The 23,864-nt window shown below is 43.3% G+C and overlaps 1 long non-coding RNA gene across 1 annotated transcript in view; it reads left to right on the top strand.

The window, feature by feature from the left end:
- LOC148516577 (uncharacterized) overlaps positions 1–23,864 on the top strand; it is a 313,398-nt gene that overhangs the window by 119,805 nt on the left and 169,729 nt on the right. The gene's annotated exons all lie outside the window — the stretch shown is intronic.

Here is a 23,864-nt window from a genome sequence, read left to right as displayed (position 1 = left end):
CGCACAGCCAATGTGGTGCGCGATCAGCGTGATCACCCCCCCCCCTTTGGCATAGGAGACTACTCGGGCTGCTGCTAGTCTCCCAGTGCAGCCCAGCACACAGCAGCGTGTGCTGGGCTGCTGTGACCTAGGAGGGAGGGAAGAGCGGTGCCGGACCCGGGTAATTAGTACCCGCTCGCGGCTCACCTCCCCCTCTCTGCACCCCTGTGTACGGGCGATCGGCTGATCGCCCGTACACACTTGCCGATAGACAGAGATGTCTGCAGACATATCTGGTCATTGGCTGTGCAGCACATGTCTGTGAAAGGCGTTGTTCACAGACATATCGTCTGTACACACTGGCCGACGTGGGCACGATATATTGGCCCATCAGTGTGTACCCAGCATAACAGTAACTGAAGACCAGCCGGAGCCATGGGACAAAATCTGCTGCACCGTTATAACAAAGACTTTTCAGACACTGACACTACTCACGTCACATCTACCTTCTTCCCACACTATCTGCCTTCTGGGGGCGCTCTGCTAAATGTATCTTATGTTATATCCACCACCCCCCATCTCTACTCTCCTCCCATGTTTTCCCATCTTTTGCCTCATGCCTGTCTCCCCTTGTCTTTGTTTATTGAACCCCTTGTCTTTTTTTTGCCATTATTCTCCTTGTATTTCATGCCAGTTCTCCTTATTCCTATGTGATTGAAGTAGGAGATGTTCTCATTCCCATATGGGTCATTTCCCCGATTTAGAAAGTGCACTGTAAAAGGACGATTTTTTGTGATCTGGGTACATATTTGTTCAGGATAATGGGAGGATTAAGGGCCTGTCCGATCGATGGGGGATAGCCGCATTCACACATCAGAGGCTTGTATTTTGCACACAAACTTAATTAATGACTTCCGAGTTTGGTGTATATTATTATTTTGTAACTACCACCAGTATATATGTGAATATATATATGGCTGATTTGTGTCCACTTCTAAAAAGAAATATAGTTCTGGTCATACCAGCGCTGATAATGATCTGATCAATATTGATAGGATACCTGGCATGTTGGTAAATATGTTCAGGAGATCACCTCAGATGGCCGCTGTATGTAATTCATTTGTTATTCTATGCTCACAAACTAATCTGTCTGGGTTGTACGCGAATACCAGGTTCTTCCAACTAATGAAAAGTAATAAAAAATTTGTAAAGGCGCCCTCCAGAATGAGGGCAGGGCGCAGTGCCCCGCTAAAACAGCCTAGCGGGAACGGACGCTATTTGCGCTCGCTCGTCCAGAAAAAGGGGCTGGCTATATAAATTGACCGTTCGCTTTTTGCGGTCTGTTGACGCCTCTATGTCTGAACGAGCGAACAAAACATGCGGACGTTTTTTGTAAAAAACGCCCCCTGGCCGCTCGCATCATACGTCATCTCCGCTATTTATTAGATTAATCGAGTACATCGAAAGGCGAATGAACTGCTCGCTATTCATGTGGTTGCATTTTCCTACCACAATCATGTGAGCAGTTCTGGCTAAAAGACACCCAACTGACGTGGTCAATGACGCTGCTTTGTTAATTATGCACACCCTTAAAACGCCCGTTTTGACCGTTTGGCACGCCTGCGTTCGGATCTCCACTCCCCATTTTCAAGCACCTTCCCCTGTTACCACCCACAAACGCCTCCTCCTGTCACTCAAATTAGCAGGCATTCGCTATTTTGCGAGCACACGATTTCCGACCGCACTGACTGGTTGGCGCATGCGCATTACAAGCCATACGCATGCGCGCAGATGTGCGAACATCGCTCGGAGCGAACGAGCGGCCGCTTACGAGCGGCTCTGAATCAGGCCCTAATTTCATATATAAAAACATATAAAACACAGGTCAGTTGTCAGTGACTCTTGGAGTGGCCTTGTCACGGGAGGAGCGGAGGTCCCTTTGCGCTGGGACTCGGCGCCACCAGTTGCCGGGTGAGCAGCCGGAGAGTCAGACCAGCAACACACAGTGTACTGCTGCTAAAAATTCTTCTGCTTGTGGATTTACCTGTGCTCTGCTACCATAATCATTGCTTGCTAGTCAACTTTCTATCAATGCTATTTTAATGAATATATGCATTTTTGGTTGTTGCTATTAATTTCTATACAAAGAAAATTTTTCCACCTGCGTTTTATGTTTTTATATATGAAATTGATTGAAGTAAAAGTATTTTAAATCAGCAGCTGGATGCAGGTGCCTTTACTAATTTTTTATTAGTACACATACATCCGTGGAGTATCCAGACCCACATTGTACGGGCAGCCCAGATCAGACTTCACCATTATACACACACACTATTGTGTTAATTAGAAGTGCTCACTTTTTTCTTTTGAGCTAATGGAAAGCGTTGTCCAGGGGCTCATTCACTGTCACATAACGACGACTACCTGACTGCTGCGCAGGAAACAGGCTGCACTCATTCCCCCAGCAAATCGGAGGAAAAGTGGGCTATTAGCCATTGGATAGCGCCCCCTGAGACCATATGATCATGAAAAAGAATAAGAAACCTGTGTTACCAAGTAATAACTTGGATTGGCTTTCTGTTACCTAGCCAAAAGTGTCCTTCATAACATATATTATTATAAATAATGTTTCCATAGACTGTTCTTTTCAGCCAGCTCATTTAAACCACCACAACTCTCCTTCTTCTCCTTCTGACATTGATTTCTACAGTACAAGTTGACGGTTTTACTTCTCCGAGCAATCTTTTGGAAAGCGAGCAATTTAGAAAGGAAACGTACAGCTCCGGAAGACTAAAGACATCCTGTCGCACAAATCAACAGATATTTGCACCCATTATCTATTAGTATTGCTTCTGTGACATTGGAGGCATTTTCACGAGAATCAGCCGTGTTATTGGGATCCGTTGTTTAAGGAATTGTTTTCCGTCAATGGGCCTGCGCTCCTTACTGCGCAGCGAGCAGGGGATTTAAATCCTATTACACAATTCTTAACAGTGGCAAAAGAGATAAAATAAAAAGCAGAGGAGAGAAAACAAAGCAGAGATTCCCTGGTGGAGATTTAAAGATATTGTGGCATAATTGGATTTTATTAGCAGATGTCATTATTGTTCAACTGTCTTATACTTGATATTTATAAGTTGTTTGCAGTCGACTGGAAGAAAAAAATAATAGTTGCATTATACAAAGGTCACATTGTCATAGTTTTTTTTTTTTAGCATTTTATTAACTTTGATGAAGATAGAGGAGATTTAGACCAATTATTATCACATTTTATACCCTTGTATATAAGTAGATTTTCAGCTTGTATCTATTATGTTCAGGAAAGCATATGGATTAGTCATTCTGCACAGTGAGTCCTATTTCTCTGTATATTTGTATAGCATTTTGCCTGAGTGCAGTGTAGCCTTCTCAGTTAGTATTGTCCTTGGGAATGTAATTATAATATTGACATTTACAGTCAGTGTTCTCCCCGCACTATATTTCTCGGACGATCCGCGCGGCACTGTGACGCAAACGAAAGTCGCGCTGCTAAGATGTTTCACATGGAACCGTCAGCGCAGCGCAACTTATTGGCTGCGTCACAGTGCAGCTCACTGCTAGGAGCCGCCCCCGCTGGAAGGAGGATGTCAGCCGCCCCTTCCAGATTGAACCCGGGCCCCCTACCTGCGCTGGAGGCAAACTTTACAGTCTCAAAGCCTCCCCCTCTCCTACCCGGTGCCCACCAAACAGTAAGTGAGATGTTGGATGGAAGGAGGGGAGGTTGCACGATGGGCTGCTGCGACCTGCTGTGATAGGATTTGGTCCACCAACAGCCTGCACTACACCCCCCCCCCCCCCACCAGTGTTTCCGGTGGAGAACACTGACAGTGTCGACAGTTTTGGTGTATCAATGTCAACATTGCATATCTCAAAACCTAATTAAATTTGATGGCGCTGAGAAAAAAAACAACGATGCCCTTCACATGTGTTACTAAATTAGTCAGAATCACCCCCAGATTGCAGCAATCAAAGAAAAGGTGTCTGCAACTTCCAAACAAGAACCATAAATTAACTAAAATTAAATTGATCTAGATCAGTAACACTACCTAGTATAGCGCAACTTAATTTTAGTCCATTTTTGACATTGAATATGTCAGTTTGTGCCCAATGTTGACCAGTTCACAATGTGTCGACATTTTGCATGGACCGGCAGCAAAGGCACTAGATTTAGGCTGTAGGAGGGGAAATTAGGGTCAGGCACTAAGGAGAGGGTTTCAGTTAGGCTGCAGGAGGGGAAATTAGCGCAGGATGCGCCGGAAGTCATTGTGACGTCAAGGCATGGACCTGTAAGAAACTGCTGGACCCGCCGTACCAGTTAAGTCACCACTAGACCAACGGCGATGTTTTGTTGACCTTCTAGTTATTTTGACATTTCATGGCATTTTGTGATGAATGTCGATGTTGTCAACGCTGACAAAGCTGCATGACGGCATTGTCAATGTTGGCAAAATATACCACACCCGTCTAATATATCATTTTCTTCTAGAAACTAAATGGCCATAAAAAATGTTCATTACAAGCAGTGACTTATGTTGAACGTCGCTGTCTACAGATGAATTTTAAAGACAATTATTTCCAACTTTACAAAATTTTGTAAAGCATTTTCCCACTCGCCTTGTTCCGCCTCACCTGAATTGTGAGGGGAGTCCTCGGCACTGTCGGGGTTTTTGTTGATCAATTTGAAGAAGGCACCAAATAAAGACCTATGTCAGCCAACCTCCTAATAACTAATAACGTGTTTTTAAACACTTTCCTGCCGTCTTATTAGAATTAAGCTCATGCTTAACTCTATAGAAATATATAAAAAATAAAATGTTTAAGTTATCTATAGTCATCTATATCTATCTACATATATACTGTTTAGTGTTTCCACTAGAAAGCGGAGAGGGCAGGGTGCATCTTCTGCTACGCCCCCTATTCGGACGTAGAAGAATACCTCCCCGCGGGTCTGCGTGCGTAAAGGGGACGTGAGCAGTCGGGAGGGGGCGTGGCCTTGTGACACCCCTCCAAATCGTTACGCTTATGGAGGTGCTGGGCTTCCCCTAAGTTCTCCCCTAATGGTGAATAGAGGCCGTGTGCATGCAAGGTGGGAAAGGCACAGTGCAGGCTGTTTTTGCAGGGTGATGCTAACAGGGCTGGGAGCATTTTGCCCTTTCAAAATCGGGCAGGGCGCGGTGCCCCGCTTAAACAGCCTAGCGGTAACACTATTATTTAGTGCTTTTTTTAATTACACCTGAGGACGGGGTTTAGCACCTCGAAACGTCGTGTTCAATAAATTTACTTTTTTCACATGAAAGCTGCAGTGCTGTGCTGTGGTTAACCCCTGTGGTGATCAGCTTAACAAATTATTGCATTACCTGTATTCAAAGGAGGTGCAGTTTGAAAAATAAGTGAGTGCCGAGTTTGTTTTATATATATATCTCACCTGCAGGAGAATCCGGCCTTCGGACTTCAACAGTCGCTGCTGGCTTGGTCACCCAAGCAGTCCACTTCTCCAACTGCTGATAGTTTTTGGAAACCATTCACTGCTAGCTTTATTGATGCAACAAGAAAATCCATTTTCATTTTACATTTTATATAATTAGTGATTATTCATGTTAAATTGGTTCCTGCATTCTTTGCCTAAAAAAATGATGTGACAAAAACAGATTTTTGACAATTTTTATTCTGTAAGTAGAAAATAACAAATTGTGTTTATTTAAATAGGCTAATTTTGCTGTGTTCCGAATGGTATCACTTTATAGTGACAAGGTTTGTTGCCAGGTTAGTTCCTTGTTGGCTGCCTGCTCTGCCGTGGCAATTCACCATCCCTTTTCCGTCCTTAATTTGATGTTTTCAGAGGTAGACAGCATGATCGGATGTGGGCTGGTTTGAGTGGAACTGTGTACTAACCACTGCCAGCTGATTGAGTGAGGTCTGGAGAGGAAGAGGAGGTGATACAAATAATGATCTGATACTGAGACAACCACTAACCGCATCTCACCACCGCAGTGTCTGCAGCAAGGTTATTTACCGAGAGAGTGAGCATTGCACCTGAGCTCACACACTGCACACTCACTCACTGCAGGGTCCATAGAATCCTATCATATGGTATGGGCTCAATACTTTTCATCATAAGCACGGTTCTAATCTGCATGTGAAGTATAATTAACCATTAAAAGCTGTACCCTGCAAAATAAACATTAAGCAGCATGGCTGGTATTTTCTGTACAGCAAATTACCATAGCGGTGGTGCCATCAACTATGTAATGGCCGATTTTGCCAAAAGCCAACCAGATCAACATTAAAGTTCTCAATTTGATGTTCTTCAGCTACCTATGGAATCTTTAAAAATAATCAATATCTTCATGGCCAACTAAACTAGACTGCCGCTGTGGCATGAACAGGATTTCCATAATTCAGTAGAAGGCCTTTTCCGTTGTCCCTGCAGTCTGTCCCCTGATCCTCCATGGCTCTCATTTTGAACATTAAATTGAACCTGCTGTAGATGATGGGTGTTGACTTTGGTGATGCCGCACCAACAGTGATCATCTGCACCACTGTAGACTGTGAGCCCTGCAGCACCCTGGTACTTCCAGAACTGGCAGAGCTGGCTTTCTTTTGAACCACATGGGTTCAGAGTACGTGAACCCCCCACGATTCTGTGATTTGGGGTTGGGAGGTTCTCCGTTGGAAATAAAAATATCTAATGGTGTTCTTTATCGATGTCCCCATATTTGGCAGTGTAATGTAAACGACAGGTCAAGCTTTGTTCAAACTCAGCGATGCGGTTTACAAGGTCCCTTTCTACTTGGCGTCCCCAAAGCCGATGTTAAACAGGCCTTATGGATACAATGACAAATGTTAGCTGTATCTCAGATCTAAAGAAGGAACAAGAAGAGAGCAGCCAGCCCCACCTGTGTTCTTTGAAGAGAAGGTACTGGTGACCTAAGTGCTGTTTATCAGCATAGTCATTAAGATTACTCTTCTTCATGCAAAATTGAAGGCAACACTTTTCAGATTCCATACAAAACCTCTGAGTCTCAGGGCAGAAATCAATAGTAATCCGTTGTCACCGAGGCTCCTCCACAGGGTCCCAAGACTGATAGAGGTGAGATTACAGCAAAAATTCAGTGGCAGGGGAGCAGGCCAGGTTTACTCTCTGTCTATTTAATTAATGGAATGGTTTTTAAAAGGATTCTAATCATATACGATTCTATCTGTTTTATCAACATTTTTGCTAATGAGATGATACGGAGGCTGTGCGCTTTTCTAATTCCCTCATCCTAACAGAATATCCTGCTCAGATAACAGCCATTTTTGTCTTATATATGAAACAATCAGGATTCAAAGCAACCTTAATGGCTCTTATTATCATTCCATCTCAGTTGTGGGGGGAGCATTGGCCGAGTTACCGTCTTGATGTTTGCGCGTAACTACATTAAATTCAGAACGAGCTTTGTTTACAGAGCCTTATGTTATGCGGGAGACGTCTGGGGATTTTAATTGTTGCAGCAGAATACATGGATATCTCTGTGAAAGTCTCAGCCAACCTTATTTACTTTTCTACCTTTCTCCCTCTTACAGCGATCCGTAAACAAGGGCATTCACTTCTCAATCAAGCTGTGCACCAGTCACCTAAGAGTAGGTGCAGTCATGTGGGCTGAACAAATATCCAGCCATCCAATTCACTAGAAATAGTGACCGCATTGAGGTACGAAGGATGAAGCCTTCTTATGTGATCCTTCTGCTGTGCTACTCTATTTGCAGAAGAGGGAATAATGGGCAAGTTTTAGCCTTTGGAATAGAGTAAGATATAGCAAATAATTGTGAACCTGGACAAACCATGTTGTAATGCAAGGGGAGCAAATACATAAAAAAAAAAATTGCATGTGGGGTAAATAATGGCTGCTTTTGCATGTAGCCCACAAATACTGCACAGCTTTATTTGTACACTGTAATTTAGATTTCAGTTTGGACATTCCCCTCCCAAATCTAAATGTATATGCACATTTTAAATCTGCCCCACCTGCAATGCAGCATGGTTTTACCAAGAAGCACAGTTAAGACCCCGATACACGGTGCGATTCAAAGTTGGTAAGATGAGTTGTACGATTGTCTTTGAAATTCTTCCCTTGAAACTTTTCATAAGATGTGGTGAAATGGTGTACGATTGATCGTTACGATCATAGGATAAGATGCATAGAAGTGTATCACAGTGTACTCAAGAGATCGTAGATCTCTCTGCAAAACCATCTGATCTGCGATCCAACTAGACGACGGCGGGGATGCGCATCGGGGTCGCAGAACACACAAAATACACCTATTTTCACACGATTGGTCCGTCCAACCTGTCGTAACTGGCCATATCGTGTAAAAAATCGTCCCGCGTATGGGCACCTACTTGCTCTATCTTACTCTATTCCCAAAGCTGAATCAGGCCAACCAATTACAATAAAGATATTTTACAACCAACTGCTGCAGAGCTTCCTGGGAAATGGCCATGCTAATCACAGTGTTTTGCTTTTTGTAGTTCCCCAAATACTAGCTGTTGTCTTTCCAGTCAAACTTCTGCTTATCAGTAAACTACTGGTGTTTTATTGGCGGTCCCCTGACCTCACTATGAGGCCTTGAAATGTTTTATCTCAAGCATCACAGGGAACTTTGACGGGGGTCAGCTTCAAACACGCTGATTGCTCCTAAATAAGCAAGAGCCACACTTTTTGTCACCATTCAGCTGTCAACAGGGGCTTCAGACAGCACCCTCCTCCTTGTGAGGTGCCACCAGGCTCTGTTTGTTTGGAGTCGGCCTCTGAGGTCATGACTTAGAGGTAAAGGTCTCTATAAATCTGGACATGACAGCACCCTACTGTGCCCTTATTGCAGTAGCTTTCAGCAATATTGAGTTATAGCAACACTTCTCTCAGTCTTTTTGCCTGCAGAATGTTTTGGTAACAATACAGGCATAAGTTATTATTTATTAGCACATGTTTATATAGCGCACTAATATTACGCAGCCCTATACAAAGAGCGTTCAGTTATTCCCATCAGTTCCTGCCCGCAGTGGAGCTTGTGATCTTTGGGGGCAATTCAGACCCGCTCGCTAGGCTGCGTTTGCTCGGAGCCACCCAATTTTTGCATTGTGCGCATGCGTGCGCATCGCAGTGCGCGAACCAATGCGAGAGATCGGGAAGCGTTCGCTCCCTGTGCACAGACAGCCCAGCAGAGTGAGTGACAAGAGAAGCCATTTGTGGGTGGTGACAGGGGCTGGCTACCAGAAACGGGGGAGCGGAGGTGCGAACGCAGGCGTGCCCGACCGTCTAAACGCCAGTTTAGAAGTGTGCATAATTAAGAGGCAGCGTCATAGTACACGTCACCTGGCTGGTTTCTACACTGAAGTGCTCGCAATGCTTGCGGCAGGGTATGGTCAGCCTCAAGCGCTGCGATCGCATCCGATGGTGCTCGATGTACTGATGGTGGCATACACTTCCTGGAGATGACGTGCGCAAGTGGGCATCTTAAGACAGGCTGGTGGGCATCTGCATACACAGAGCGATCGCACGCCAAGACATAGTGGGCGTGCTAATGCCTTGCCGAGCGATTGCCTGCCTTTACCAGATTTGCATACGCTGGGTGCGTGCAAACGCATCTAGCGAGCAGGTCTGAATCGAGCCCTTTATTCCCTACCGCATGTACACACATATAAGCTAGGTTAATTATTGTCAGAAGCCAAGTAATCCCCCAGTATGTTTTTGAATTGAGGGAGGAGACCGGAACACCCAGAGAAAATCCCTGCAATCGCAGGGAGGAAATACAAACGCCACACAGGTAGTGTCCTGGTTGGAATCAGATCCATGAACCCAGTCCTATGAGGCTGCATGGCTAACCAGTAATCCAACATAGCACAGTAGCCAAGACTTCAATTTCTGTCCAAGGCCCTATCTGTGTGTAGTTTGTATGTTCTCCCCATGTTTTGCGTGGGATTCCCCTGGGTGCACCTGTTTCCTGCCACACTCTAAAAATTGGTTTCTTTCACAATTAACCCTTAAAGAGAGAGATAAAGTACCAACCGATAAACTAATAACTATAATTTTTCTAGAACAGCCTGTATAGTGGCAGTTAGAAGCCGATTGGTTGGTGTTTTATCCCTCTCCAAGATTTGATACTTTCCCCCTATAGAGCGTAAGCTCCATTAGGGCAGGGATGGATGTTATTGACTAAAAAGTTTCTCTGTAGAATGCTGCATAATATGCAAGAGCTGATCTAGACCTTTTTTTTTGGGGGGGGGGGGTTAACACAGGAAGATGGACAGGGGACTCTTTTTGATGGGGCCCGTCCGCTATTGTCGTGGCTCCTCCCATTTCCAGTCCCGACTCCTGTAGTCTGTTATGTTTGTTTATTTAACTGAATTAGTTATGACAAAATAATAGTAATCATAGCAGCAAAAATTTTTACTGGGTATTCAATAACAGAAACGCAACAAAACAAATAAATGACACAATAGCTCCTTGCTGACCTATCTGTGGCACTGGCCACCAAGCAATAGCCGTACCAACCCAACCCCGACAACACAGTATCTGGGAATTGCCCTGTATCTGGGAATTGCCCTGTATCCTATATGAAGCAATATATGGGAGAAGCTAGCTTTATAACTTTTTTTTTAGTAATTTAAAGCTTGATTATTAGGGATGTATTTGTATTTTCAAATGTATCACTTATCCTTGTGTAGCAGTGCCTATTTCCCTATAGAGTGTTAGCTTTTCTAGCAGGGCCTATCTGTCTGCCATTACCCAGTCTTGTTTTGTTAATGTTTTGTTCCCAATTATAAAGCGCAACAGGTATATTCTGGCGCTATATAATTAACTGTTAATAATAATTAATGAATGTATTTTGCTTGTTTGGAAGAAGCTGCGGTTCCGGCAGTGCTTTTATAAGAAGCAGCTATATAGTGTTTTAAAACGTGTCTGACGAACCTTCTTTTATTTTATTTTATTTTTTAAAATATCTTTTTATTAGAAGTTTTTAAATAATACATTATTATTATCAATTTATGTATATGGCGCCACAAGTGTTCCGCAACACCTTACAAAATATATAAACAATTAGGTGACCAAAGACTTAAGGCGGGTAAAAACTGAACGATATCGTTATCATTGAGTCATTCAGTGCAGGCACAATCAATCATCCGCACACATGCTGAACCTGACGATATCGTCAGGTTGACCAGCATGTTTGCACGATGATAGATGACCAAATTTGCAAACGATTTTCAAACAATGTTCAAACGATGAATGAACGATATCGTTATCGTTCAATCGCTCATTTTAATCGTCTAGTGGATAAGCACCTTAACAGTACAATAGAATATAATGCAGGACAAGGACATGGATAATATACATAGCTACATTAGCCACCATAACACCCACATAAGCAGCAGAGCATAAGCAACCAAGTGTTAGGTGCCCTAGTGGGGAGTAAAGGTGCCCACACACTATGCAATCTGGTCACGATCCGATATCGTGTCTCCGTTTTCTCCCCCGAAGTCGTGGGCATGATTTGGAGTTAAAAACTATCCAAATTGGCCCACGATCTATTGTGCATCCTTAACTATTCCAGTGCATAGTGACTGGGATTTACAGATCTTGCCTGCAGCAGACAAGATCTACAGATGCGATATACGACCAGCAGGGACGCACATCGGCATTGTAATCTTGAGTGGAGAGTTACAATTAGGACATATTTTACATGATCTGTCGTCCCGATGCGTCGGAATCGGGCTGTTCGTGTAAAATATCGCCTAGTGTGTGGGCACCATAAGAAGTAGATGAAAGTAAAGTAGGGAGACGCACAAGAGGATAGAGGGCCCTGCTCATAAGAGCTTACATACAACGGTATATATGCATAGTTTCAAAAAAGTTATAGGTATACAAAAATAGTATAAATGAGAAAAAAAATTACATTGTCAGTCAAAGTAAGTTATATAAGATATAACAATGGATACACTGTCATAAATAGAAAATATTATTATCTAGAAATAAAAAATAAAATGAAGTGGGGAGGGGAGGAGGGGGTTCCCGTCTGGGTGATATCTCAAACCTCGTCAAACGCCTAACAAAAATAATAGAGATACTTAAGTAAATATAGTGCAGTATATCCTAGGAATATTCAACAGGCAGACCATTCCTCATAAATAAGTCTTTAGTCTTTTATGCAGTATGAGCAGTTAGTCGTCTGTTCAAATACCAAGTAGTAGTTTCAAAGATTTTCATTATATCAGATTGTAATGTGCTGTCGAGATGCTGAAAAAAAACACCCCATCTCCTATCATTTTTTGGGGGGGAATCCCAGTGAGTTCAATCAATGGTGGTTTTTCCTAAATATAATGGAGGACAATTGTAGAAGTGCAGGGCTATTTCACAGGGAAATTATGGTCGCATGAGAATGGACTTCAGTGTTCTCCCCAGAAAAGTTTTCCAGCCGGGTGGTATCAAGAAGTAACCGGGTGGGGCCTTCGCAATAATAAAATGTTTTAAACCTGACCTTAATGACTTTAAATAACATTTTATATTAATTCTCCTCTTATTAGAGGCCCAGTTGTCTGATTATGAAAAGCTGCAAAGTCTGTAGGATCAGCTCCTTTTTATACAGCTCCCAGATACTGTCCCCACTTGCAGGCTCCCAAAGTGCCGGGTGGTGAACCAGCAAAAAACAGCCTGGGGAGAACACTGCCCTCCCTTACCATTCCAGCCCGACGGGTCTCAGGCTGCTCCCCCACTGGCTCTCACTCAAAAAGTGCCCCTTATGCAGTGCCCCCTGTAGTTATCCCCCTATGCAGTGTCCCCTGTATTTGTGCCCTTTATACAGTGCCCCCTATAGTTACCCCCTTTATGCATTGCCCCCTGTAGTTTTCCCCTTTATGCATTGCCTCCTGTAGTTTTGTTTTGCCCCTATGCAATGCCCCCAGACTGGCCCCTTATGCAGTGTCCCCAAACTGGACCCTTATGCAGTGCCCCCAGACTAGCCCCTTATGCAATGCCCCCAGTTTGGCCCCTTATGCAGTGCCCCCAGACGGGGCTCAGCCCCGCCCCAGCTCAGAACTTACATTAATATGCTGCTCGGCACTCCCACTCCCGCTGCCTCGCTCTGACTGGATCTAACTAAATCCAGCAGGCGCGCAGGGCAGGATCCTCACGTCGCAGGTGATGTCATGACGTCACCCGCGCAGTGCATCACTGGGAACGCTTGCCTCTGAAGCGATTGGAGGCTTCTTTAGTCTCCGGTCGCTTCAGAGGCCAGCGTTCCACAGCAGGAGGCGGAGCGTGGTGGCAGAGGGTGACGGTGGGGGGAAGTGCTGGGCGGTAGGCTGTTTCTGCCGTGCGATGCTCCCGCAGAAAACAGCCTGGGAGAACACTGGACTTGGGCAACATGTGTCTCTCTGCCTGTTATAGAAATACAAGTGCCAATTTGCCCTTCCAGCCAGAGGCAAGCCACAGGTTGAGCATCACTTTGTTCAAATATGATTACAGGACACTGTTAAACTAATTACATAATTGTGATTCTTTGCCAAGTTTTGACACAAATTTGAGACTAAAGAAACTAAAGTCCCGTGCCGAGCACTGCAATTGTTAAATGCTTTTAATGCCAAAGTAAAATTGTATAACGCAGTGGTTCCCGACCTGGGTGCTGTGGGGCACATGCAGGGGTGCCATGGGTTGGTTGTGCAGGAGCAAATTAAATGATTTATGGTCAATGTGATAGGCAAAGCTGTTGCTGGTGGCTGCCAATTATACAATATGTGGACAAACAGAAGCACAACCCTGTCCACCACCATGTAACTGGACCTAAGGATGACATGTCAGCATATTTTACTTACAGATGTGTCCACATACATCTTACCTCCATGCGCTACAAGTAGTGTAAAGCATCACTGCGCTGTGTAACTCGGTAGCGTCGAGGATATTTTCGTGCTGCTTTTTACCCTCAAATGCATCTTATTTGCAAAAAGCGATATTATTATTATTATTGTTTATTTATATGGCGCCACAAGTGTTCCGCAGCGCCTTACAAGGTATATATCCAAAAAGTGACTTACAGTAAAATACAATATAATGAAGGACAAGGACATGGATAATATACATTGATACATAGGTGGCCATAACACCCACATAAGCAGCAAAGCATAGGCACCAAGTGTTAGGTGTCCTAGTGGGGAGTAAGAAGTAGATGAACATATAGTAAGGAGAAGCACAAGAGGGTAGAGGGCCCTGCTCGCAAGAGCTTACATTCTCAAGGGGAGGGGCAGACAGATGGGTGTGATACAGATGGGGAAGACAGGGAGGAGGGAGCATGTAGTAGCAAGTTCGGATGAGAGCTGGAAAGCGGTGATGAAGTAGTGGGTCTTGAGAGCCCGTTTGAAGGATTGTAGAGAGGTGGAGAGTCTGATGGGGAGAGGGAGAGAGTTCCAGAGGTGGGGAGCGATATGAATAGGATGCACAAGCAGCTTCTTCTGATGGGCATGCCTATATTCTGTGTGACTGCCGGTGTATCTGCATACGAAATGCTACGTTACAGTGTCACAGCCGCTGACACTGGAACGTAGCATTTTGCATTCAGATAAAGCCGCAGTTGCACACAGAATATAGGCATGCCGCATATTATGTTAATGTGCGTCCTATTCACATAATTTTGCAAATAAGATGTATTTGAAGGTAAAAAGTCGCACAAAAAGATGCTCGGCAGTACCGAGTCACGCCATGGCATGGCGCGACTAGAAGGACTGTTTAATGTGCAAAGGAAGTAAGATGTTTGTGGACACATCTGTAACTTAATATTTTTTTTTTACATTTCTCAATAAGAAACTTCTGGCCTAGGGGTGCCATAAAAAAAATCCTAGGGTGCCGTGATTCAAAAAAGTTTGGGAACCACTGGTATAATGTTTATATGACATCTACCCTCTTGTGCTTCTCCTTACTATAGTGTCATTTACTTCTTACTCACCACTAGGGCACCTAACACTTGGCTGCTTGTGCTCTGTTGCTTATCTGGGTGATATGGTCGCTAATGTAGCAATATATATTATCCATGTCCTGTATTGTATTGTTCTGTAAGTCACTTGTATACAATTTGTTTTTGTACTTTGTAAGGCGCTGCGGAACACTTGTGGCGCCATATAAATAAATGAGAATAATAATAATAAGTAATTTTCTGCATCGGAAAATAATTCTACAAATGTAAATGCTGATAAAATAGAGAGATTTACTTTGACAAATTTAAGGTTTGGTTTCTTGAGTGTTCCTCACTTGTCCCTCTTTGCATTTGCTGTTCCCGGGCGAGTCCTGGCTCTTGTAAACTTGGTGTGAAGTTCACACTATGAACTGTGTATGTGCTGTGTCCAACAGGCACATATATGCTGTAGAAATGGGCATCAACCATCAGTGGTTTCCCACTGGTGGTTGATGGTTTTCCCATTGATGGCAGAGATCCAGAGAGATTGGATTTTTTTCTATTTTTTTACTGGGGCAGGGGGCACGGAGCACGCCCCTTCCCTGGTTTGCCCTCCCCATCTGTGTGCAACAAAGGTAGGGATGACCATCCATGGGTGAAACCATTAATGTTTTCTAGTCATTGGCTTCCATGCCATTGATGCTAAGTACTGATAACACCATTGAGAGAGACCATGGATAGTTTACCCTCTGATAGCCATGCCTAACATTCTACCGCACTTGTGGCGAGGGGATATGGAGTCTGCACTGCCTTGGGCGCATGTTTATGCATAGAAAGTGATTGCGGCTGCATAGCACTGCTGTGAGAGAGAGGGGCTAGTGGCCAAACTTTTGTGGGGGCATGTGGAAGCCAGAAAGCTGATCACAACCACACTGTGCTAGAGGGAGTGATCACCCCCACACCTGATATGTCATTGACAATGTGTGTGCACTATTTAAATAGCTGTTAAGAAAGTGTTGCCAGGAGATTCTCGCACACTAGCACTTTTACTGAGTGTTTCATCCAAATAGAGGTTCCAGACATCCCAACCTAATGAGAATTTCCACAAGATATCTTGCAGAAGACCACATGATGTTATGGAGCACTTGTTCCCTGTCCTAGTCATGTCCCACTTTGACTATTGTAATCTCTTTATAATTACTCTTATCTCTCATGAATGGTTTATCTTCATATTATCTTCAACTGTTTCCTTCCTGACAACCCTAACCAATATATAGGACACAAATAATGTCACATCTGTTGTCCTGCTTACATGACTGGCCTTTCCCATAATAAAGGGGCCTATCCATTACATGACTTTGTGAACAATCCGACCAAAACCAGGAGGTTTTGGTCGCATTGTTCACAAAGTCGGGTAATGGATAGCCGGCAAGGACCAGCGATGCGCGTGCACGCTGGGTCCTTGCCGACCCCGACTGTCTACTGAACATGCCCGGCAACCTGACGACACTCATCAGGTTCGGCATGTTCCGAGATAGGAAGTCGGACTCCTGCACTGAATGACGTTCAGTGAACGCCATTCAGTGCGGGCACCGCACCTCGGCGACCTGAAGGTCTGAACGCTAGACGTTCAGTCTTTCAGGTCGCCTAGTTTATAGGCCCCTTGGCCCCTTTAGTCTCCCAATTGCCCTCTGTACTCCTCCAAACAACCTAATGTTATTGTCCTATTATCTGACAACTTGCTCCCACACATTGCTATAGGACTACTCTCGTGCAGCTGCCAATCTATTAGACTGTTTTCAACCATCACAACTTTTTAACTGCTCCCGAGGGACCCATCTCTCCATAGAAGCCTATCTCTATACTACATTGGTACGATGAGAGGACCCACCAAGCGCAGCCATAGTCACTCCCCCGCCGCCTCTCAATGCAAGTGCTCCTTGCTCTGTTTAGATTGTAAGCTCATTTTGACATTGCTGTCTCTAGCTACTGTTTTATTCCGTATTTCTGTATTATCTGCCTGTCGTGAGATTTTTATTTCTGAGCTGTATTATACGCTGATACAGTATACTGTAGTGTAAACTAAGAATGATAAAAAGAATCAAGTGTTAAAATAAATAATTATTATCTTTTTTTTTAAAGTAAAGTATGTTTACACTAAACTGTAAACTCTTTTGGGTGGGGGGGGGTGCAGAGGTCTTGGTTCCAGTCTACAATTTTTTTTACATTAACCATTATATTGTGCAAGTATTGTAAAGTTCAAAAATAGACTGTAAGCACCTTTTGGACAGATCTGGTTCTCCCTACTGTGGTATATTGTACTAATTTGCTCTCTCTTAAATTATAATTAAGTATTGTCATGTACTACAATAATAGTACTTTAGTCATATGTTATTGCACTTGATTCTTAAAGGGGTTTCATGATATGGGGGCCTATTCATTAACACATAAAATTTGATGGAGATAATTAGGTTTAGAACACGCATGGAGTTCTACCTAATTACCGGAGGATTCTGACTGTCTGGATGCTGCTGCTGCTGCTGCTATTCTGACCCCCGACATCCCGACCCCCGGTATCCCGTACACAACCCCATGTTACCATCTGTGTTTTTAATCAGTGCTTTTATATAATCATAAGCTTGTTTCTGGATACAAAGACAATAGACAATACAAATAAACAACTGTGACTAGTGCTATAAATACATGACTGAAAAGCAAAGAAAAGAGTCCTGAAGTAAAAACAATGCATTTTGGATTGAAAAGTGCCAAGTTCAAGACATTGGTGAAATAACTTTTTTTTTTTTTTTTTTAATTGTGTGGTGAGCTTAATTAAGAAGAAATGCTTCCATGCCATGCCCCACATCACTGCTCTCAATATAGCGATCGCATAGATGCGATATTGCTACCACAGACATAATTCTTGGATTTTATCCTTTTTTCCTCGCTATAGATATAAATCAGTTCATTGGATGTGACAGGCCACATGGAATGTACGGAAGGGTTTTATTAGGGAATAATAAAAACCAGAGAGTAGGTAGACATAGAAGGAGAAACCTTCCACTGGTAAACTGAGAAGGTTCATTGCAAGGTCGTTTATATCTGTCAGTCCTGCCGCTGGGTTGTGTTTACACTGCGAATGTGATGGCTACTTAATTTGGGAAGTAACAAGGAAACAGGAAGAAGGAACAGACATTAAGGCAGAATCCATCCAAAAACGTGTTTGAGAAAACAAAGGAAATCAAAGTCGTCTTATAAATATTTAGCAAACCCATGTTTTTATTTCTCTCTTAAAAAGCAGATGTGGAAAACCCTCACTTCCTGTAAGAGAAAACCAAGTCGGTTTCTAGAACCATGCAGTCTCCAAGGGATACAATAAGGAATCACAACGGAAAGCATAAAAAAGTCAATAAAAGGACAACCTTAGCAGAGTGTGTTTGTTTTATAAGTGCCGCACTATTTAAAGGATGTTTTGATATATGTGATATAAGGAGAATGTGTTGTTTTATATTATTTTACAATTCAAGAGCTTAGATTTTCTTAGATATTTACAGCTAAATTCTAAATAGATTCTGGGTTTTTTCATACCTGCAAATATAGTGATATTTTAAGCAGAAGGCAGATGCGTTCTATCAGGAGCTCTCCTTCTTGAGGGCTATCACTAGATCTCATCACTTTGGGCTACCCTGATCTCTCCCCCCCGTGGGCTACCAGGAGCTATCCTCCCCGTGGGCTACCAGGAGCTATCCTCCCCGTGGGCTACCTGGAGCTCTCCTCCCTGTGTGGTACCATGAGCTTTCCTCCCTGTGTGGCACCATGAGCTCTCATCCCTGTGTGGCACCATGAGCTCTCATCCCTGTGTGCTACCAGGAGGTCTTTTCTTGTGTGCTAACTGGATCTTTCCTCCCTGTATGCTACCATGAGCTATCATCCCTGTGTGCTACAAGGAGCTCCCCTCCCAGTGTGCTACCAGGAGCTCTCACTTTTGTAGGTTACCAGAGCTCTCCTCCATGTGGATCACCAGGAGATCTCCTCTCTGTGGCCACCAGGTATTCTCCATTTTGTAGGTTACCACGTCTCTCCTCCCTGTGATCAATCAGACACTCTATACCCTGTGCACCACCAGGAGATCTCCTTTCTGTATGCTACCGGAGGCTCTCTAATCCTTGGGGCTACCATAAACACTGTTAGCTCACAGTGTGATTTTACTTGCAGAGGACTACCATGTACTTTCTTCACTGTGGGATACCTGGAGCTCTCCTCTGTGTTATTAGAGACCTCTTCCTGGTAGATGCCATGAACGCTTATTCCTCTGAGATGTCAGGGGCTCTCCTCCTAGTGGGCTAGTAGGCACCCTCAAAATTTGCCACTGAAATAAAGCTGTGCATTGTTCTCTCCAAGTGTGTTCTTCATGAATATAAAAATTATTTTGGTATGACATTTTGAAGATGTTTGCACATGCAGGCGGATAGCAGTTATCATTTGTCCCCATCTTCCACCATGACCGATTAGTTGTCCTGTTGATTTGAATCTTTTTGTGATTGTTTTGTGCCCACACAGGCCAGAATATCAAGACAGTGGGCTGGTTATCAGCTGTGATATTGCTCTATGTGTGGCCTGCTTTACTTGTGCTCCTGTTATTGTATAAGTCTGTACCGACTGACTAACGGAAAAGGATCTTCATGGCCATGTCCAAAGAATTTATTGCCTTTTTTTTTTAATTGTCCTTTAGAATAGTAACGTAGGATCCCCTAGACATGATGACAGCGCAGTATGCTGGTGTCAGCAGTCTCCTAATCCTGTGAATTATCCTGATAATAGCAAATAAATTAAATTACTATTGCCCCTCCCTCCATTTAAAAGAAAAACGCTGAGAATTGTGCGATTTCAAATGTTCTACTTCTATTCTTGAATGAAAGGAACAGCATTTACCGAGCAGTGGTGCTACGAGGGCATTGGAAATGTTGCTTACAGTGGCTCATTTGGTTGTATAATGAAGTCTTCCCCCTGGTTGCAACATTTAGTTTTGGGAACTATTAACAGCTTTGTTTTAACAAACCATAGACATATGTTTTACTGCAGTGGTCGCATGGAGTAGACCTCTCCGCGCAGGATAATCAGACTGACCCCTAATAGAACCAGTCTAGTCCCAGCCTGGAGATGACCGTTTATCTTAACTGTGATCTTATCTAACTATAATAAGAACATATTTGCATTTTTTTATTTTTATACATTGTTTTCAAATCACACCACTGAATGAATGGGAATACTTTTGTATTATTAATGTATTTCAAGAAGACGATTCACTTGTTTATAGTTCCCATCTAAACTGCTCAGGAGCTATTCAGTTGTTTACACTACCAGCCCCTGTCTCTTGACCCCGGCTTGTGTACAGGAAAATAAATGTAAAGTAATATTGTCTATTTTTTTATCTTTTATCTTTAAAGACATTTGTGGGAGATAGTAAAGGTAATTTATGTGCATAATATGCAGCTCCTCTTCTATTTTCACAAATGCACCTTTCTGTCCAATTGCATGGCTGCACAGCCAGATTCCGGTATTGAGAACTGCTGCTGGAAGACCCATGCACCTCCGTATTCAGGATTGAGGGTCTGACTAGGACCACCCCCTCCCCTCAGATGTAATATATCCACCTATATAATTGTGTGCTGTAAGACGAGGAACAAAGTATTGGACAGCAGTGAGATTTCGGCCATGCAGCCTCCATTTAAAGCTGCACATTTTTTAAAGACAAATCCAGGATTGTTTTGCCTATAAAAAAATATGTTGCTTTTAATCTTAAGGTTACATCGTTGAAATGTCGCTGCTGCCCGAAACTCGCAGGCTAATACATTTGGGACAATATCACTACAGAGCCACTAACACTTTTTTTTTATTTAGCAGCTAGTCTCCCCTGTTGGCAATTTTTTTCTCAAACATTAAAATATTCGGCTCACAAACACATTTAAAAAAATCAGGGAGAACAGCAAGGCTCATTGCAAATTGAAAAAATTCTGTGGACCTTATTATTATTATAATTTATTTATATTGCACCGCAAGTGTTCCGCAGCGTCTTACACAGTACATAAACAAATTGTTGACCAGTGACTTACAGAACAATACAATACAGGACATGGATAATTTACATTGCTACATTAGCGACCATAACACCCAGATAAGTAACAAAGCGATGCAGCCAAGTGTTAGGTGCCCTAGTGGTGAGTAAGAAGTAGATGAAACTAAAGTAGGGAGAAGCACAAGAGGGTAGAGGGCCCTGCTCTTAAGAGCTTACATTCTAAAAGACCTGGCATTATAGCTTTGTAAGTATATTATTTATTATCCAGTCTTGTTTTAGTACTGTTTCAGTCCCAATGGTAAAGAGTAACGGAATGTGCTAGCGCCATTTAAATAAATACTAATAATTATATTTGCATAAGTATACCTACTAGTCTATTTTGAGCATTTCATGGGGCACTCACACTTACAGGTCCACGTAGCTGGCCCTGCTAAATCAGTCTCGGGGGTATTCAATTAGGCTGCGAAAACCCGTTATCTTTTGCCCGTTTCACTTATCCCCATATTCAATTACAAAGAATTTTCACCGGTGCGAAAAGTCTTTGTTAAAAAACGGGGATAAGTTTTCACCATGTAACACATGGCGAAAAAAAGTGCAGAATTGGGGTTTAGGAGTGCAGGCCTAAAAAAAATAGCCTGCAGCCCTGGGAGTGTCCTCTAAAAGTAATCTGTGTAAAAAAAAATACTGAGGACACCCAAAAAAATGTACTTTCATTTTGGGGGCGAAAAAAAATATATCGGAGAACAAAGTTTTAAACTAGCGAAATTGATTCAGGGGTGGTCCCCTAATATGCGGCAGGTGTTTTTCTAGAATGCGGGTGCTAGCGGCAGGTGCATTTTTGAAGAATTTAAAAAAATAACTTTGGGTGCAAGCATATTTTGAAGTCCCTATTTTCATGTACCCCAAATTAGTTATTATTTTTTTTTTTTAAATAAGATAAGTGCTATTCTTCACCCCTTCTTCACAGGCGCATTTATGCACCTGCCGCAGCTATTTAAAAACACCGACTACCTTCAGCAGGCCAAATCGGGGGTATCCATAGTGATCCCCCATGTCAGCCCATCTTTATGGGGGTGCCAGGATGAATTCCCGAAAATTCCCAGGACTTCTGGATACTTACCTTTCCGCCGGGTCTCGTTTTAGCCGGATCCTAATTGAATACGGGGATAAAGTGCCCGATACTTTATCCCAGAAAAAGCAGCGATGATGGCGAAAAGTCTGTCCTTGGACTTTTCGCCTGTCATTGAATACCCCCCTTAGTATTAGTTCGCAGATCCACCTCAAATTGTGCCTGTTGGAATGAGTGAAATGTTGCTTCAAAATCCAACCTGTTAATACTCCGAACCACCCTCTTTATTGGAAGATCGAGTGGAGATGTCACTTTTTTGTGTTCCAAGTTTATTTTTTTACTTTGCTCAGACTGCACATACAAATTCTTTTTCTGCAGCTGAAAGGTGCAAAATGCGTCTTGTCAAACCTGTGGGGATAGACACAATCTTCTTTGCGTAGATGAAAAAGCTGTGAGCCCTCCTGCAAATCCGAGATGTGCCCAGTGTTCCCCTTTATATAATTTAACTACACTTGTCGTATATAATCGTTGGAGGCGGGTCAATTAAATGTGATCTAGGATCATTTCAGGCAATGTGTTATCACTGACAACAGCACCCTACATCCCCTTACCTTTTGCATTTTATCATACTACATCATGGGCTTATCTATAATGGGTGCAGGCTAGCAGGGAGAGGGGGGGTGGGTGGAATTAGGGAATATGGAGTTTGCACCCAGGTCCTCACATCTCTTGATTTGCCCCTATGCTCCTCCACAGGGGTTTGGAGGCAAATGCACAATATTAGGCCACCATATGTATGGGAGATGTGCACACTACAAGTTGGCTATACCTCACGCTGGAGTATGTGATGTAAGATTGCATGTAATTGACTTAACACCAATATTATTTTTGCTTCTGCATGCCAGCAAGAATGTCCAAATTGCAACTAACTTCTTAGATTTGGCCGTGCTGGTTGGCAAATCCATATATTTATCTGTGAAACTAGGCACATGTACGCAAGAGTAGGCCACTCGATATGTCTGGCCACAGGAACCGATAGTGACATCATTGTCGGTGGTAACTGTGGCCGGCATATCGTACACACAGGCAGATGTAACGATATATCTGCAAGATATGTAATTTGCCATGCTGCACGGCCGATGCAACATGTCTGTGAACTACATCGTTCACAGACATATCGGATGTACACCCGCAGATGCATTGAACGAAAAATCGTCAGCTGTACAAATGATATATATCGTACAGTGTGTGCCCAGCTTAAAGGCGGGTATCCACTACAAGATCTGAAAACGACTGCATGATTACGATATTGTAATCGTTCAGTCGTTTGTCAGTCGTGTGATGAGCCTGCACTGAACGAGCAGACGTTTAGCGCAGGGTCATCAATTATCTGGAAACATGCTGAACCTGACGATATCGTCAGGTTGACCAGCATGTAGGAAAGATGATAGATGTCTAAACGACCAGCGGGCACGCGCATTGGTGGTTGCTTTAGACACTTTTGCAAACGATTGAATGATCGAACGATCGTTATCGTTCAATCGCTCAACTTAATCGTCTAGTGGATACCCCCCTTTAAGGTGCTTACACACACAACGATGTAAGTATTGAATGATTTTCGTTGAACGATTTTCGTTCAGTTTTCTACTTCAGGGTCCATAGGGTATCCACAGGATACCTTGGGGTATAGGTGTGACGTCAGTCGCCGGGCACCATAGAGTTAAGCTTTTCAGCCTCCCAGGATGCACTAGGGTCCCCCTCCTATACCCCGCCCCCGAGCCA

The sequence above is a fragment of the Taudactylus pleione genome, unplaced genomic scaffold, assembly GCF_031769625.1.
Source record: "Taudactylus pleione unplaced genomic scaffold, aTauple2 ptg000247l, whole genome shotgun sequence".
NCBI lineage: Eukaryota > Metazoa > Chordata > Amphibia > Anura > Myobatrachidae > Taudactylus > Taudactylus pleione.
Note: the sequence above shows the minus strand (reverse complement) of the source record. Positions and strands in the feature narration are given on the sequence as shown.